Raw genomic sequence first — 19,668 nt, forward strand, 5'->3', positions numbered from 1 at the left:
ATTAATTCTGAGGTGATCAGGTTTTTAAGGACATCAAAGTCTGCTTTGGTAGGAAGATTAGCTATTTCAGCTTTAATTTGGTTCACATAGTCTATTGTTATCCCCGCCAAGGGTGATATGGTATTCTTCTGACTATCGTTATCTTGTGTTATTGGATCCATATTTGGCTGAGAATTGTTAGAATTCTGAAAAAAATTGCTGACTGAAGTCTGCAGGCATGGTTGGCTTTTGGTTGATTTATCCAATTTCGTCCTAGATTTAGAAGCCATTTTTTTTTTCCACTTAAAGTTAAATTTGTTCTAATATTCATTGTGGGCAGCTGCAATAAGGCGTCTGTAACAGACTATGCTATACGATCTGTTCTAGTATCAGATTTAAGTGTAATATGGTAAATTGCTGCTTTTATATTAATGCCTGATACTTACGCCTTCTTATGTCCATCAGCCCCCAAGCAAGTATGATCTGCTGAGAAAGATCTACATGTTATGAATTTGCAGGGTTGGCATCTAGGTACTCATGCTGGTGTTATGAAGTGCGGTGTCTGTATGCACTATTTACCTCTGCTTGGAAGGTTTTCAGCTTCTTAATGTTAGGTCCGCATTTCGGAAGCGCAGTTCTAGGCCGCAATGGTATCTTTGGAATTGCAATTATATTTTATATGTTACACCTCTTGATGCTTTCAGTTTTCCTCTAAAGGCATTGGTTCTCTTCATTCTGGAGTCAACAATCAGACTGTCTGAGTGTCTCGGTTTGTGAGCGTGTGTCATTGCGCAGCAAGTAATTCACTTCTACCTGCATTCACTCCGTTAGATGTCTTGCCGCTCTGTGTTTGGCTATTCACTGAACCTTTGTTGTTTACCGCATATTTTACTTGATCCCTGTGTTCTGGGATTATGGCTGCCAAAATTTAGTTTCTGAGCATCTTGATTCTCCCTCATTTAGGCTTAAAGAGTTGTGATTTAGCATGGAGCTTCACCTACCCACCGCCATTCACCAGCATAGCCACGCTCTGCCACGCAATATATTTTTTAATAATTTTTAATAGACAGTGTTAATATAAGTGTAACTGTTCTTTGTAATGTATTTTTGAAGTGTTTTGTTAAACATTTAAGACTTGTAATACCTAAAAGAGGATGAACAGGTTAAATGTGTTGTCAAATCATATGTAAGGCTGTGGCAGATAACATATTGTTCATTCAACACCAAAATCTGGTATAGAGAGCCCTTCCAAACGTTAAATGTCCCATAAACAGTGAGAGTGAGACTGGTTAAACTTCGACAAAAGTCGGCTATTCTACTTATCTGCACACTGCTAAATCATCCCCTACAAGCCTGCAGTACACATAGGTTCAATGTGAGGGCTTAGAAGTACAGCAGTATATGCAACCTGCAGTTAGATACCTTTGTCGGTTACCAACTACTAACAGGCAAGGATAGTGTCTGATAGCCAAAATGAATTATCTGTCTACAAAGACCATATGAAGTTGCTTCACTCACCCTTACTGTAGACTGTCAGCACCTGGGAGCAATGGTCATTCAGTCCAAATCGATTTACTTTACAATTGTGTTAATGCAGCGTTCCGGTGCTGTTCCTTACTGAACGCTTTTTTTCCTGTGCACGAGATGGAGTCATGTGACTGGAGGAGGGGTTCCAAACAGACGAAGTCTGGAGCTGGTGTTCTCTGCCAATTAGAAAATGATGACGTAGTATGGAAGTGTGTAAGCTGTCACGGCTTGGAGAGTTAAACAGGACTTTTAAAAGCGGATCCCTGTAATCCATGATAATGGTAACAGAAAAAAAGGAGGAAAAAGTCCAGAACAAATCTCCAAGTAAAATCACTTTATTGGTACATCATTAAACATAGAAAGGAGGTAATGGAAATGGATCCATAATACGGAGCCAGAGAGCGGTCTGACCGGTTTCGGTCCCTAAGACTGTAATCATAGACCTAAACTAAGACATCTGTTCACATTGTATAAGGGAAAGATAAAACACTGATTGGTTAAAAACAAACAGACTTGTATGGTGTTCTTTGGTTGCAACTCAGCATTCTCTCTACCAAACAGTTCTACTTTGGTTTCATCTGACCATATGACATTCTCCCTATCCACTTCTGTATCATCCAAATGCTCTCTAGCATACTTCAGACTGGCCCGGACATGTACTGGCTTAAGCAGGGGGACACGTCTGGCACTGCAGGATCTGAGTCCCTGGTGGCGTAGTGTGTTACTGATGGTAGCCTTTGTTACGTTGGTCCCAGCTCTCTGCAGGCCATTCACTAGGTCCCCCTGTGTGGTTCTGGGATGTTTGCTCACCGTTCTTGTAATCATTTTGACCCCACTGGGTGAGATCTTGTGTGGAGCCTCAGATTGAGGGAGATTATCAGTGGTCTTGTATGTCTTCCATTTTCTAATTATTGCTCCCAAAGTTGATTTCTTCACACCAAGCTGCTTGCCTATTGCATATTCAGTCTTCCCAGCCTGGTGCAGGTCTACAATTTTGTTTCTGGTGTCCTTCGACAGCTCTTTGGTCTTCACCATAGTGGAGTTTGGAGTCTGACTGTTTGAGGTTGTGGACAGGTGTCTTTTATACTGATAACAAGTTTGAACAGGTGCCATTAATACAGGTAATGCGTGGAGGACAGAGGAGCCTCTTAAAGAAGAAGATACAGGTCTGTGAGAGCCAAAAATCTTGCTTGTTTGTAGGTGACCAAATACTTATTTTCCACCATAATATGCAAATAAATTATTTCCAAATCAGACAATGTGATTGTCTGGATTTGTTTCCACATTTTGTCTCTCATAGTGGAGGTATACCTATGATGAAAATTACAGGCCTCTCTCATCTTCTTAAGTGGGAGAACTTGCACTATTGGTGGCTGACTAAATACTTTTTTGCCCCATTGTATGTCAGGATTGGATAGGTGACAATGGACAAATGAATAGTAAGACCCCTCTGTACAGCATTACAAACAACAGAGTTTAGTAATCAAACTCCTCTCCATTCCTGCACCTTTTTTGGCGACAAAACGGCATGAGCGAATAAACAAATCGATTTCATTAAATAGTTATTCCTTTTCGTCTGTTTTGACAACTAATGTATTCGGCTGTTCATATGTCAAATGACTCGTGAATAAGCAAAAAGTCTGAATACACATCTCTAGTTATGACTATTATAACAATAAATATTGAAATATTATGCTTTTTGAGCTAGTTCTTCATATATTTGTATTACAATATTTTTTTTTATTAATGCAGTATCCTTATATAGAGGTTTCAGCACTAACAATAATTGTGTCACGAAATTAATATTTTTTATTGAAAAATGATATTAGTCAGGTGAGATAAAGTCTCTAGTTTACCCAGTATTCACTTTTTATCTTAGGAAAAAGCCTAACGTGTTACTTGTCCATTGCAATTTCTTACCAGGCTAGCCCTGTGCAGTATGATATTTAATTTACTTTCATTTATTTATATATTAGAAACAGTTTTAGGTACTTTCTACCCGATCAATGAAAAAAAAAAGGAATTCAAAATAGAATCTGGTGAATTTTGCATTCACAGTATCAAGTCATTTTAAAAGGAAAATTCATTTGCTAGAGTGAAGTGCCTGCCTAACAAATAATGGTGCTGAATATAATTACCCCATTTCACAGTCAAGAATTCCACCTCAATGGCTGTATAATTATTTTCCCTAGGAAGCAATTTTAAATTCAAATATAAAATAGTACTTTCTTGTCTTGCTATATTATGTGACAAAAAGCCTCCAGGCCTACAACATAGTCACCTATATGTAAAAATAAACTATTTTCGTAAATCACTGCAGGTTTATGACACGGCATGTTCTATATCTCCCTAAACACTTGAGCAAATAAAAATATCCAGTCCACCTAGTTAACAATGCATTTTTTTTTTTTTTTAAATCTGTGATCGTGCCACCAGGAATATATATGAAGGCTGTACATTTTCTGATTACTAAACCCTTTTTTAGTTTGGTTATTAATAAACCACTCTTCTATATTAAATGATTACAAAACTGGAGGCAAAAAACAGATTATAAACAAAACACTATACAATATGGCCGACATTTCTTTAGTGCACCCTATACCCTGGCCATGATAAACATTGCTCATATTACAATTTGTGAGTTATGTTTTGAGAACAACACATAACAGCTCTATAAACGTTAGCTCAACTTGAGACATAAAGCAAAAAATAAATAAAAGTATAGAAATACTTGGAATAGTATTGTTAAATAATAAAATTACAGCTAATGATACAAAGCACTATGGGCCAGATTACAAGGCGTGCACAATTTAGTGCTTTCGCTCAAGTGTAAGCTTCGCCAGAAGTAACCATTTTGTGCTCGTAGCACGTATATTACAAGTTGAAGGTAACCAAAAGACTTTGCGATATACCAGCCACATTTACGTTTTCTCCCCATGGAAGTGGAGAGCTCAGAAGAATATATTTTTTTAACATATACCGCTCGTTCGCTAACCTGACAGGAGTTACAAATATTTCACATTCCAATGTTCTTCACTTAAATAAATGTTTTATTTTTATTGTAAATACACACACACACACATATATATATATATATATATATACATATATACATATTAAATAATATTTGTTTTATTTTTTATGTGAAGAATAAAGGAATATAAAATATGTGTAACATGATTCTCATTTTGCGCTTTAGGTCTAATGCAGTGTCTGACTAGCATACATGAAGAATTGACAATCTCAAACAATTTGAAATATTACATATAAAATATTTAAAAATATTGATAATTATTATAAAAAAATTATACATACTGTAAAAAAATATAAATATATACAGTATATATATTCTATGATTTTTTACAGTATGTATAATTATTTTTAATAATTAATATTTTTTTAATAATTTATATGTAATATTTCAAATACACACAGAGATTAGCAATTCTTCATATACAGTAACCCGACACCGCATTAGACCAATATAGAATAAAATCTAAATTTGATTATTAAATATATATTTCTATATATATCTGATAATGTTAATGTAAAATAGATATATATACCTATATATATATATATATAGGAATAGCTATATATATAATATTGACATTAAAAATAACAAATTCCTGTAAGTGAAGAACATTGGAATGTGAGATATGTACAGTAAATATACAGAAAAACATACATATATTTAGACGTGTATGTATATATACATTATATCCCTTTACAGTCAAACACCTTGTCATATACCATATACCTATGAACCCTTCAAACTTAGCAGAGATTGTTTATATGAGTGTAATTGTCATTTTAAATGTATTTATCTTGTGTTTAGTGCAATTTTGTGAGGTTTTCAGTTGCTCCAACCCAACGAGTGTAAAATGCAATTGCTCTCTCGCGATCACTTTTACACTCAACTTGTAATACAATCGCTATTTCTTCGCAAAAAGGTGAAAAAGAGGACATTGCTTGTGCACAACAGTTAGTGTGCCACTTGTAATCTAGCCCTTAGTTATGCTACCATACAATATCCTACATTGGCTACAAGTGCCTGTAGAGGTGTGTAATTAACTTAAAAAAATATAAGGGTCTCTGAACTGGAGCAGTGTCTCCAATTTTTTTAATCTGCTTGCTGCAGCACTGTATAGTAAAATGCCTCTCGGCGATACTGCATTTAAACAACAATGTTGTCACTTTTGAATATTTTGCCGGCATTCTCAACATTGCTTCAGATCCCTTTTGAATATCTTGCCGCCTTGCAGCACTTTCCACCATCGGAGCCTAAGACTTGCCTTTAGCCTTTAAAGCATCAACTGTTCCTTACAAACATATACAGTATGTTAAGGGACACATACATTCTACATTAAGATGTTTATCTTGTCTCTAATAACTTATGAGTTAATATTAATTATTAAATGAAGGTCCCTTACAATTCTTTAAGAAAACCTAGTTGAAAGGCTAATATGCCTCTTTCTTATTAATTTTTTTGTCTGGTTTTCATGTGTTTAACTAGATTTTGCTGCTATATTATTTTCTATTTTAAATACGTATTCTAAGCAGCTCTTCTTATAGATTGTAACTGTTTTAAAATTAATATTAGTGAAAAAACAGCCCCACATCAAATACATTTTTTTTTTTCTGTACAAATTTTAAAGATTTTGAAATGAGTGCCATAATGAGAGTGGGAACCATTAAAAAATCACTAAAAAAATAAGGCTTTAATTTTTTTAACTATACTTTTATGTAAAGAAAAATATGAAATAGCCACAGAACTCTTATAAAAATAAATGATAAAACCATATTCTACTGTCAAAATGAGAGGATGTTATTGCCAAATGTCTTTATATATACTCTTCACCAAAGCGTACTTAGTCCCAAACATACGTCAGAGAAATGTCAGCTTCAATTAAAACGTTCCCATTTTGTCTCAATAGCATATGAGAGAAAAAATAGAAAATGTCAATATAAGCCTGTGGTTCTATTTTTTTATGATATTATATTCTTTATCAAAAGCTCAAGCACATAGGTTTACTAATCGCAGACCTGAAACACTACTAAAACCATTTATATTGTCTTAATTACGGCAGCAAAGAAAAGTCATTGTCATGTTCCAGGACCCATCCTGAGGATAAACTGTCAACATGAATGGATGCACTTGGCCAGCAAAAATGTTTACGTACATTGTGGCATTCAGACTTTATTCTAGGGGTATCAATGGACCCAACATGTGCCAGGAAAATATTCCCCACATCATAACATTGCCCCCTCCACCTTGCACAGTTTTCATCAGACATGATGGGTTCATGGATCCATGCTGTTTTTCGCCAAATTCTGAGCTTTCCATCAACATCACTCACTAGGAACTTTGTTTTGTCAGACCAAGCAACCTTTTCCCTGTCTTTGATGGTCCAGTGCTAGTGTTGTTGTGCCAACATAAGTCATGCTGTCTTGTTCTTCTCTGATAACAGCACCCGACGTGGCCACCGGCTGCTGTAGCCCATCCACAACAAAGTGCGCCTAGTAGTGCATTGCTATATGTTTTTCTCTGCACCAAGGTTGAATTCTGATGTGATTTGTGAAATTGTGGCCTGTTTGCTTGCACAAGTCTAGTCATCCTCTTCTGACCTCTCTCATCAATGAGAGTTTTTCTTCCACAGGACTGCCGCTGACTGGATGTTTTTTGTTCATTGCCCCATTCTCGATACACACTTGAAACTGGGGTACGTGAAAAGTCCAGGAGTGCTGTTTTTTTCGTTAAGCTATGTCCAGCACATCTTGCACCTGCTTTCATACCATGTTCAAAGTCCATTAGATCATTGCTCTTCCCCATTCTCACTGAGGTTTGTACATTCACCTGATAGTAGGAAGATTGTTCTGTAATATTTATACCAAAAGTGTGGCCATGTGACGTGCAACATAGTGGAACAAAACCATTTGTGTGCAGAGCAGGGCTGTACCAGTGCAGTCTATTTCCATGTTTTGTATGTGTCTAGGGAAATTACAAAGGCCCGAGTCACCCTTGTTTGGCTTGCATTGTGTGGTTGTAAGTTAGGGACCTGGGCTTAAACCATTTGACCAAATGCTGTAACTAACTCTTCCATGTGTCCATTTAATCTTGCTCTCTGTGCTTGCAAGAGAGTGCAGACTTTCTGTGATATATATATATATATATATATATATATATATATACTCATGCTATAATGCATTGCAAAAGCCAACCCTTATGCGGCCCAGCTACCTGCTCTCACACAACCAAAAGGAGGGATTATTAATCATCCTGGCTGGATACGTCTGGTGTGATTTAACTATGTTATCTTTAAGGTGGCAGACACGTTAGTAAACAGTGGTCTTATAACTGCTGCTTTTTAAATTGATGGTTTGCAGGTTTGCCTGCACTGCAAGGGCTCCAACATGCTTCCATAGCTTGATAAATGGAGCCCATAGATTAATATGTTAATGCAAGTATATGGTAATCAATATTTAAATCACTAAACCCTTTCTCAACCTTGAATACTATAACAACTTACTGGACTTATTATTTGCCAACTAAGCTTCTGTATTTGGCTTTTTTTAATTTGAGTGTGAAATTAAAGCCTGGCATTAATGCCAATTTTTTGCCCTTTATTTATATAGATGATCTATATATATATATCGGAAATTTCAGCACTGAAAGCTCCTACTGACTTTAGTAAAAATGTATCCCTGGCTACCATTTTGGTAATGAAAGTCTTTTTCAGTACAGAAATACTGTAAATACAACATTATAAGTATATGCTACATTGCTTTACATTGTGGCTTCTCTGCACAACTTATTTTAATAATAGTATGTTAATGGCACACTGAACCCAAGAAAAAGTGAGAGATCATTGAAGCGGATACCTCTGTGAAAGTGTGCATGCAGCGATAATTCGAAGATGGCTTTCACACTAAACTTAAAAGGAAGAAGAAGAGAATTAATGAAGCACTTGACTAATTCCTTTCTTCTCTCTCATTACATTATCCAGGGAAAAGGGCATCCAATTGGAAAGCAGTTTGCAGAACAAGCATTTTTTTTTTCTTTGTCACTTCAAAAGCTAAAGTAGGTTTCTGTAGTGGCAGCTGGTGAAATTTTAAGTTAGGGCAGAAAATTCTGAACCTTTGCTGGCCTCCACACACTGGTCGGCAGTGCTGAAATATAGAAGCATTACTTATTATGTGTAGGTTATATACAGTATAATATATGTACTATTGAGTATAAATATTATATATACTATTATGTGTATATATCAATACTTTTATATTTAAAACAAAGTGTTTGATTTCTTAAAAAAATAATTTCCTTAATTTTTGTCAATTGTAAAACATACGCATAACTATAGAAATCTAGAAATACAGTAAAATACTGTCTTACCACGGCCCTCAGAATTTGATTAACCGAAAAAAATATCCCCAGTATAGAATATGAAAGAGGTGCAGACTTTTTTGTCTTACCAAGTTAAGACTTCAACAACTGCCACTAAGGGTTAGCTCCACCCATTACAGGTGATTACCTAGCATAACTAGATAAAAAAATAAAAAAAAATAAAGATTTAACAAGAGTTGAAGAGAAGACCATACATTGTTGTGTTTATTAACATAATGAAAAGGAAAGTTTCAAAGGGATGCAGAGCAAGAGCTGATACTCTATGCACCAGCATGTCAGGGTCCCAAAAACTAACAGAAACACTTTGTAGTCCTTGCCAGGCTACGCCCATCAAGTCAAAACCAGATGCCACCAGGAGCCTAGGGCTAGCAGGCCAGCAGGGAGAGAGACAGGACAGTCTTCATCCTGTTGTATCTTGCCCTTCCATTAGCTCCACCATCACTCCAACAGGCTATGGACAAAAATAATGGACACCGCCTGCTAGGATAATTAATCTAATTCCACTAGTAATCTGAGTAGTGCTAACTGTAAAACATGCAGCCACTTCAAAGAGCAAAAAAAGTCATGGATGTATAAGAGAAGGGCTAGAATTATTCCACATGCCCCAGCCACGGCTACAGCAGCCCTAAGAATGTTGATCAGCTCTTTGCTACACCCTAAATCCACATAAACAGAACAAACACAAGGTAAAAACTCTGATAAGGAAGGAAAGTGTGGAAAGACCAGCAGGAAAAGAGGAAGAAATATTTGAAGGTAATTCTAAACCCTTCCCTAGCTAGCAATAATGTAGCAAACTAACGGCTAGATTACGAGTTGTGCGTTAGGGTAAAAAAAGCAGCGTTAAGAGGTCCTAACGCTGCTTTATTTATGCCAGCTGGTATTACGAGTCTTGAAGGTTTAGGGTCACCGCACACTTCTTTGGCCTTACCGCAAAACGACTTACGTTAAACTTCGTAAAGTCTTTTTTCTATGGGACTTCCATAGCGCCGGTATTACTGAATAACGGTACCTTTAAGTGATGTCATCCAAGATGGCATCCCTTAGATTCCGATTGGCTGATAGAATTCTATCAGCCAATCGGAATTAAGGTAGAAAAAATCCTATTGGCTGATTGAACTTCAATCCTATTGGCTGATTGCATCAGCCAATAGGATTTTTTCTACCTTAATTCCGATTGGCTGATAGAATTCTATCAGCCAATCGGAATCTAAGGGACGACATCTTGGATGACATCACTTAAAGGTACTGTCATTCAGTAAGAAGACTCCTCATAAATTTTATTTCCCCATAGGAATCAATGTAGCTGCGTTACGGAGTTTTACACTGCTTTTTTGCAGGTGTTTTTTCAGCCGGCTCTCCCCGTTGATTCCTATGGGGAAATCGTGCATGAGCACGTTACACCAGCTCACCGCTGACTTAAGCAGCGCTGGTATTGGAGTGCGGTAATGAGCAACATTTTGTTTAACGCTCACTTCTTGTCTTTTAATGACGGGTTTCTGAAAACTCATAACACCAGCGCTGCATGTAAGTGAGCGGTGAGGTAAAACTGCTCGTTAGCACCGCATAGCCTCTAATGCAAAACTTGTAATCTAGGTGTAAGTTAGGCCTTTCCTTACAGGGTGCCTTAACCCTTAAAGTGAATGTAAAGTTTGAGGAATGAGTGCCCGGTTTTTAATAATCCTATTAAAAACAGGGGCACTTTCATTCATCAAACTTTAAATTACACTGCTTTTGTTAAAATACTCACCTTTTCTTTCTGCAAGCCGCTCCAGCGCTTCTCCAGCCCATTGCAAGCCTCTTCTTACGTCAAGAATAATTATTCTGGCATGCTCCAATCACAGCTTCCCCCCGGAGGAATCATTGCCTAAAGCGATGCTGTGATCATATAAACGTCATGCACCAGCAGGTCAGAGTACAAAAAACTAACAGAAACAGTGTAAAGCAAATACAAAATCCTGCTCTCCAATTCTAGACAATACCCTGATGGAAGACCATTTGATGTTGGAGTGACCAACTATCCATACTCTAACCCAGGGGTCAGCAACCTTGGCACTCCAGACGTTTCAGATTTACATTTTCCATGATACTCAGCCAGACTAAAGTGTGTCTGAGCATCATGGGAAATGTAGTTCCAAAACATATGGGATGACAAGGTTACTGACCCCTACTCTTACTGAACCCCTAGCAATGTCTGCAAATAAATACAAAATAATTGCCCTGAATGCAGCATAAGTAGCCGCCCCAATTTGAAAAGAATGGGGTGCAATATTCCCAGCATTAAGACCAGCTGCCCTATCTACTAGCTCTAAAACTTTGCAAAATTGGTACCTAGACAGAGTGTCACCGTCCTTGAGCACCAAGGACTGCAGTGAAATCCTTACCCTGATGTCTTCAAAAGCTGTAATTAAACTCGCTGGGCAGATACTCCCTTCAGGTTGAGCCAGAATGGATATCCAAGATCCCCTGGTGACTGATTGATCTTAGATTTATGGATGAATAACATAGCCACCCCATCCTCAAAGCACACATGAGTAACATGAACCTCACTTCCAACTGACATTTTAGATGGAGCAAGGTAACTCACTTATGCGAAAAGCACCAAAGACCACAAGTGAAAACGTTGCTCTAAACATCAACAACTCATAACCTGACACACAAACTGATGGAAAAAACCTGCATCAACTTGTCTAGCCTCTGAACTGTAATATCGGAAACTACCCTCTCAATCCTGCCCCATCCATGCACAATTTGAGGAAAAAGTGTTAGTTAGATCCAGAAGGCCCTGAAGTTTGTAAATATAAGCAACCGCTACTAATCTGGGCTGTACTGTACCTCTCTTAACAACTCTAGCCCTAAGCTGCAGCAACCAATCCACTAATAGCTCACTCCTCACTACCTCACAACCAGAACCTACTTCAAATTCACTCTGACAATAAGCCCTCCAAGTGAACAGAGCCCTTTTGTTTTATCTTTTTTTGTGGGGGTAGTCACCCGTACTAATACCACCTCCTCTGCTAACTCATTGCAATGTTCATGGGATATTTCCTTATTAGACCAATCCTGGCCTGTAGTCTTCTTATCCCAGCATCAAAGGAAAGACAAGGAAAAATCCCAGAACTAAGTATAACGGTTTGATAGAATGAGGAAGTACAGGAACAGTTATCACAAGCTGCAAAGGTTAAAGTGGAGCAGGTCACATGCCTGAGTGTTCAGAAGTAAACAGACCGTACTATGCCCCTGAGAAACACAAAAATAAATTAAATGTTCACAAGGCAGTGCCGGGTTCAGTGAGAAGAGGCAATCCAATGTTTTTGAAAATCAAGGGCTTAAGCAGAGGAATGCAGACATCCCAACTCTCCCTGAAGTTCAGAGAGTATCCCTGATTGTGATAGTAGCTCGCTGATCCCAGCAAATGGAATGCAATCTCCCTGAAACTCCAAGTACCATGATCCAATGTGGCCCAAATCCGGAAAAGTGTTTCTTTAAGGAATGCCTTTAGTTGCTGGGACGTTATAGAACCCTCAAAGCATGCATCAGTAACCAAAAAGCCCCCAATGATTTTAATAAAATAAAACACAAATACTACCAACAAGCGTACGATCACTGGAAAATAGGTTTGTTGTATGTGGTTGTGCAATAAAGCTACGTTTTTTTAAATGTGACTTTAGTGGGAAGCTACTTTAATGATAAGTCTCTATCTTATTTAGGATTTCAAGGTGTCCAATATATAACTGGGAGGGGGGGGGGTCGCTACAGTAGCGGGTGAAGTCACCTCCCTGAAATTAGTTTTTGCAGGTTGGGATGTCTGGGAATGGTCACTAAGAAATGCAGGATTCAGTAACAAGCAGGCAGTCCAAACTTTCTTAGTATCAAAAGGGTTAAAAAGTAGAATAGTCAATAGCAATACAGGTTTCAGTTACAAGCAGGCAGTCCAATCTTTCTGAGTATCAAAAGGGTTAAGCAGTAGAATGGTCAATAAGCAATGCAGGTTTCAGTAACAAGCAGGCAATCTAGTATAGCACAATAGTAAACAGAAAAATAATAGTACCCATGAGTACTCAGAGGTAAACCTATACTAGGGCACTTACAAACTGAAGGAGATTACCTTAAATAGGGGCAGGGTCAGACCCAGGTGGAGGCACAGGTGTACAGGAAATGAGCAGAGCAGCAATACCGGCGAGGGGTGATGATGTCACCACTGTGCACAACAACCAGATGCTGCCATAGCAACATCCGGGAGTAGAGGGGCGGCATGACACTCATAATAGGTCATATTTGTATTCATCATGTAAATACTCTAGTTTTCACAAGACTGGGCTGCAAAATATATCAAACATTGTAAACAACTTTGACCCTTTGCTTTTCTGGAAGTTACTGAGCACAATATATCAATCGATAATGAGTACCAGTACATTTTTTTTACGAGACAGACATAAAAAAGCTCGAAACGTAACTTTTTTATGTCTGTACCTTAACAGAGAATAAAGAAATCTAAGAATAACAGTGCTGTGGACAAGTTTTTTTTTTTACGAGAGAGAGAGAGAAGACAGAGAAAGAGAAAGAGAGAGAGAGAGAGAGAGAGAGAGAGAGAGAGAGAGAGAGAGAGAGAGAGGGGAGAGACAGAGAGAAAGGAGAGAGAGAGAGAGAAAGAGAGAGAGAGAGATGAGAGAGAGAGAGAGAGAGAGAGATAGGGATAGAGAGGAGAGAGATTTTAAATATATATACTTAAATATAAAGATGTGTAAACTTAAAAATAAAATGAACATATAAGTATTATTAACTACGCTTCAGCATTAGCACAGTTGTCCCAGCATACCTTCAGATTAGCTTGCAAGTGAAAGCCAGAAGAGGCTTTGTTGCTTGCACCATAGAAGTCTATGGGGAAAGAACCTCCAGATGTTAGCGTGCCTGAAGCTTTTGCTCTCGGTCTAACATTTTACTGTCAACTTGTAATATGAATGCATAAATGGGAGTACTATTGATTTAAAGGGACATGAAACATACATTTTTTCTTTCATGATTTAGGTACAACATACAATTTTAAATAACTTTCAAGTTTACTTCTATCAAATGTGTTTAATTCTCTTGGTATCATTTGTTGAAGGAGCAACAATGCACTACTGGTTACTAACTGAACACATGGGTGAGCCAATGACAATCTGTATATATATGCAGCCACCAATCAGCAGCTAGAACCTAGGTTCTTTGCTGCTCCTGAGCTTACCTAGATAAACCTTTCAGCAAAGGATATCAAGAAAATGAAGCAAATTAAATAATAGAAGTACATTGGAAAGTAGTTTAAAATTGCAAGCTCTACCTAAATCATGAATGTCTAATTATGTCCCTTTAACTTGAGTGGTGTTAGCGCACTATAACGTAAATATTTTTGAGCTCCATTTGTAATCTAGCACATAATTAGTTGAGCTGCAGTTTTAGCACACCTCTCTTCTAAGTTCAGCACTGTTACTTCATAGGGGCATATTTATGATTGTGCGAGCAGGCATGATCCGATATAGCGGATCATGTCTGCTGCACATCGATAAATGTTGACAGCATACGCAGTCAGCATTTATCATTGCACCAGCATTTTTTGTGAACTGCTGGTGCAATGCTGCCCCCTGCAGATTCACGGCCAATCGGCTGCTAGCAGGGGGTATCAATCAACCTGATCGTATTCTTTAGACCACTGCTTCATAACATCTGTTTCCGGCTGAGCCTTCGGAGCTTGATAAATATGCCCCATAGTGTTTTCTTTGCTCACTTCCTATAACATTTAGCCATTATATTCCTAAAGCATTAGTTTAGACAAAACAGATCAAAAATGCACATTTCACTCTTTTGCCTAAAAAAAATATTATTGGGTTTGAAATATACACAATCACTATTAATAGAAAAACATTGCACACTAGTTATACAGCATTTATGTAACAGACGTTCCCAAAAAATCAGCTCATCAGAAGTTAGCTGCAACTGGCACTTCTCCAGATTACTAAAGCATTTTGATAGGTAGCTAAGAATCTTTACATATTTTAAAATATTTTATTTCTCTTGTAAGGTGTATCCAGTCCACGGATCATCCATTACTTGTGGGATATTCTCATTCCCAACAGGAAGTTGCAAGAGGACACCCACAGCAGAGCTGTAATATAGCTCCTCCCCTAACTGTCATACCCAGTCATTCTCTTGCAACTCTCAACAAGCTAGGACGTTGTAGGAGAGAGTGGTTAAATATATCTAGTTTATTTTCTTCAATCAAAAGTTTGTTATTTTTAAATAGTACCGGAGTTGTGCTATTTTATCTCAGGCAGTAAATAGAAGAAGAATCTGCCTGAGGTTTCTATGATCTTAGCAGGTTGTAACTAAGATCCATTGCTATTCTCACATATGTCTGAGGGGATTACACAGATGAGGTAACTTCAGCGAGAGAACGGCGTGCAGTTTATTCTGCTATCAGGTATGTGCAGTTATAATTTTTTCTAGAGATGGAAAACACTAGAAAATGCTGCTGATACCGGATTAATGTAAGTTAAGCCTGAATACAGTGATTTAATAACGACTGGTATCCTGCTTACTCCCAGGGGTAATACCCTTATGATATTTACAATATAAAATGTTTGCTGGCATGTTAAATCGTTTTTATATATGCTTTGGTGATAAAACTTTATTGGGGCCTAGTTTTTTCCACATGGCTGGCTTAAATTTTGACTAGAAACAATTTCCACTGTTGTAGTATAAAAGTTACAGTTGGTGCAGTTAAAATTACAAACTGTGACATCCAGCCTCTCTCAAAGGCCCTCTGAATGCTATAGGACATCTCTAAAGGGCCCAAAGGCTTTCCAAAGTCGTTTATTGGGGAAGGTAGGGCCACAGCTTGCTGTGGCAGTTGGTTGTGACTGTTAAAAAACGTCTATTTCGTTTTTTGATCCGTTTTTTGAACTAAGGGGTTAATCATCCATTTGCAAGTGGGTGCAATGCTCTGTTAGCCTATTATACACACTGTAAAAAATTTGTTTGATTTACTGGATTTTTTCACTGTTTTTCAAATTCTGACAAAATTTGTTTCTCTTAAAGGCACAGTACCGTTTTTTATATTTGCGTGTTAACTTGATTTAAAGTGTTTTCCAAGCTTGCTAGTCTCATTGCTATTCTGTATAAACATGTCTGACATAGAAGAAACTCCTTGTTTATTATGTTTAAAAGCCATGGTGGAACCCCCTCTTAGAATGTGTACCAAATGTACTGATTTCATTTTATGCAATAAAGATCATTTTCTGTCTTTAAAAAATGTATCACCAGAGGAATCTGACGAGGGGGAAGTTATGGCGACTAACTTTCCCCACGTGTCAGACCCTTTGACTCCCGCTTAAGGGACTCACGCTCAAATGGCGCCAAGTACATCTAGGGCGCCCATAGCGTTTACTTTACAAGACATGGCGGCAGTCATGGATAATACACTGTCAGCGGTATTAGCCAGACTACCTGAACTTAGAGGTAAGCGAGATAGCTCTGGGGTGAGACAAAATGCAGAGCATACTGATGCTTTAAGAACCATGGCTGATACTGCCTCACAATATGCAGAAGCTGAGGAAAGAGAGCTTCAGTCAGTGGGTGATGTTAATGACTCAGGAAAGATTCCTGATTCTAATATTTCTACATTTAAATTTAAGCTTGAACACCTCCGCGTGTTGCTTAGGGAGGTTTTAGCTGCTCTGAATGATACCATTGCAGTGCCAGAGAAATTGTGTAGACTGGATAAATACTTTGCAGTGCCGGTGTGTACTAATGTTTTTCCAAATACCTAAAAGGTTTACAGAAATTATTAATAAGGAATAGGATAGACCAGGTGTGCCGTTCTCTTCCCCTCCTATTTTTAGAAAAATGTTTCCAATAGACGCCACCACATGGGACTTATGGCAGACAATCCCTAAGGTGGAGGGAGCAGTTTCTACTCTAGTAAAGCGTACTACTATCCCTGTCGAGGACAGTTGTGGGTTTTTTTTGTTTTTTTTTAGATCCAATGGATAAAAAATTAGAGGTTACCTTAAGAAAATATTTATTCAACAAGGTTTTATCCTACAGCCCCTTGCATGCATTGCCCCTGTCACTGCTGCTGCGGCGTACTGGTTTGAGTCTCTGGAAGAGGCTTTACAGGTAGCGACAACATTGGATGACATACTTGGCAAACTTAGAGCACTTAAGCTAGCCAATTCTTTTATTCTGATGCCATTGTTCATTTGACTAAACTAACAGCTAAGAATTCTGGTTTTGCTATACAGGCGCGCAGAACGCTATGGCTTAGATCATGGTCAGCTGACGTGACTTCAAAATCTAAGCTACTTAACATTCCCTTCAAGGGCAGACCCTATTCAAGCCTGGTTGAAGGAGATTATTGCTGATATCACTGGAGGAAAAGGTCATGCCCTTCCTCAAGACAGGTCCAAATCTAGGGCCAAACAGTCTAATTTTCGTGCCTTTCAAGACTTCAAGGCAGGTGCGGCATCAACTTCCTCAAATAATAAACAAGAGGGAACTTTTACTCAATCCAAGACGGTCTGGAGACCAAACCTGACATGGAAAAAAGGTAAGCAGGTAAAAAAGCCTGCTGCTGCCTCTAAGACAGCATGAAGGAACGGCCCCCTATCCGGGAATGGATCTAGTAGGGGGCAGACTTTCACTCTTTGCCCAGGCGTGGGCAAGAGATGTTCAGGATCCCTGGGCGTTGGAAATTTTATCCCAGGGATATCTTCTGGACTTCAAAAGTTCCCCCCCAAAAGGGAGATTTCACCTTTCACAATTATCTGCACACCAGATAAAGAGAGAGGCATTCTTACACTGTGTACGAGTCCTCCTAGTTATGGGAGTGATCCATCCAGTTCAAAAGGAGGAACAGGGACAGGGTTTTTACTCAAATCTGTTTGTGGTTCCCAAAAAAGAGGGAACCTTCAGACCAATTTTGGATCTAAAGATCTTAAACATATTCCTCAAAGTTCCGTCGTTCAAGATGGAAACTATTCGTACCATCCTACCACTGATCCAGGAGGGTCAATATATGACTACAGTGGATCTAAAGGATGCTTATCTTCACATTCCGATACACAAAGATCATCATCGGTTTCTCAGGTTTGCCTTTTAAGACAGGCATTACCAGTTGTAGCTCTTCCCTTGGGATTAGCTACAGCCCCAAGAATCTTTACAGAGGTTCTAGGGTCACTTATGGCGGTCCTAAGGCTGCGGGGCATAGCAGTAGCCCCTTATTTAGATGACATCCTGATACAGGCGTCAAACTTCCAAATTGCCAAGTCTCATACGGACGTAGTACTGGCATTTCTGTGGTCGCATGGGTGGAAAGTGAACGAGGAAAAGAGTTCTCTATCCCCACTCACAAGAGTTTCCTTTCTAGGGACTCTGATAGATTCTGTAGAAATGAAAATTCACCTGACGGAGTCCAGGTTATCAAAGCTTCTAAATTCCTGCCGGGTTCTTCATTCCATTCCGCGCCCTTCGGTGGTTCAGTGTATGGAAGTAATCGGCTTAATGGTAGCGGCAATGGACATAGTGCAGTTTGCACGCTTACATCTCAGACCGCTGCAACTATGCATGCTCAGTCAGAGGAGCGGGGATTACACAGATTGTCCCCTCAACTGAATCTGGACCAAGAGACCAGGGATTCTCTTCTCTGGTGGCTATCTCAGGTCCATCTGTCCAAAGGTATGACCTTTCGCAGGCTAGATTGGACAATTGTTACGACAGATGCCAGTCTTCTAGGTTGGGGTGCAGTCTGGAACTCCCTGAAGGCTCAGGGATCGTGGACTCAGGAGGAGTCTCTCCTTCCATTTAATATTCTGGAACTAAGAGCGATATTCAAGGCTCTTCAGGCTTGGCCTCAGTTAGCAACTCTGAGGTACATCAGATTTCAGTCGGACAACATCACGACTGTAGCTTACATCAACCATCAAGGGGGAACGAGAAGTTCCCTAGATATGTTAGAAGTTTCAAAAATAATTCGCTGGGCAGAGATTCACTCTTGTCACCTATCAGCTATCCATATCCCAGGTGTAGAACACTGGGAGGCGGATTTTCTAAGTCGTCAGACTTTTCATCCGGGAGAGTGGGAACTCCATCCGGAGGCATTTGCACAACTGATTCATCGTTGGGGCAAACCAGAACTGGATCTCATGGCATCTCGCCAGAACGCCAAGCTTCCGTGTTACGGATCCAGGTCCAGGGATCCCAAGTCGACACTGATAGATGCCCTAGCAGCGCCCTGGTCTTTCAACCTGGCTTATGTGTTTCCACCGTTTCTTCTGCTCCCTCGACTGATTGCCAAGATCAAGCAGGAGAGAGCATCGGTGATTCTGATAGCACCTGCGTGGCCACGCAGGACCTGGTATGCAGATCTATTGGACATGTCATCCTTTCCACCATGGTCTCTGCCTCTGAAACAGGACCTTCTACATCAGGGTCCTTTCAACCATCCAAATCTAATTTCTCTGAGGCTGACTGCCTGGAGATTGAACCCTTGATTTTATCAAAGCGTGGCTTCTCCGAGTCAGTTATTGATACCTTAAGACAGGCACGAAAGCCTGTCACCAGGAAAATTTACCATAAGGTATGGCGTAGATATCTTTATTGGTTTGAATCCAAGGGTTACTCATGGAGTAAGGTCAGGATTGCTAGGATATTATCTTTTCTCCAAGAAGGTTTGGAAAAAGGATTGTCAGCTAGTTAAGCGTTTGGCAGATGTTCCAGACGTTCAG

The sequence above is a fragment of the Bombina bombina genome, chromosome 3 (genome assembly GCF_027579735.1).
Source record: "Bombina bombina isolate aBomBom1 chromosome 3, aBomBom1.pri, whole genome shotgun sequence".
In the NCBI taxonomy this organism is placed as follows: domain Eukaryota; kingdom Metazoa; phylum Chordata; class Amphibia; order Anura; family Bombinatoridae; genus Bombina; species Bombina bombina.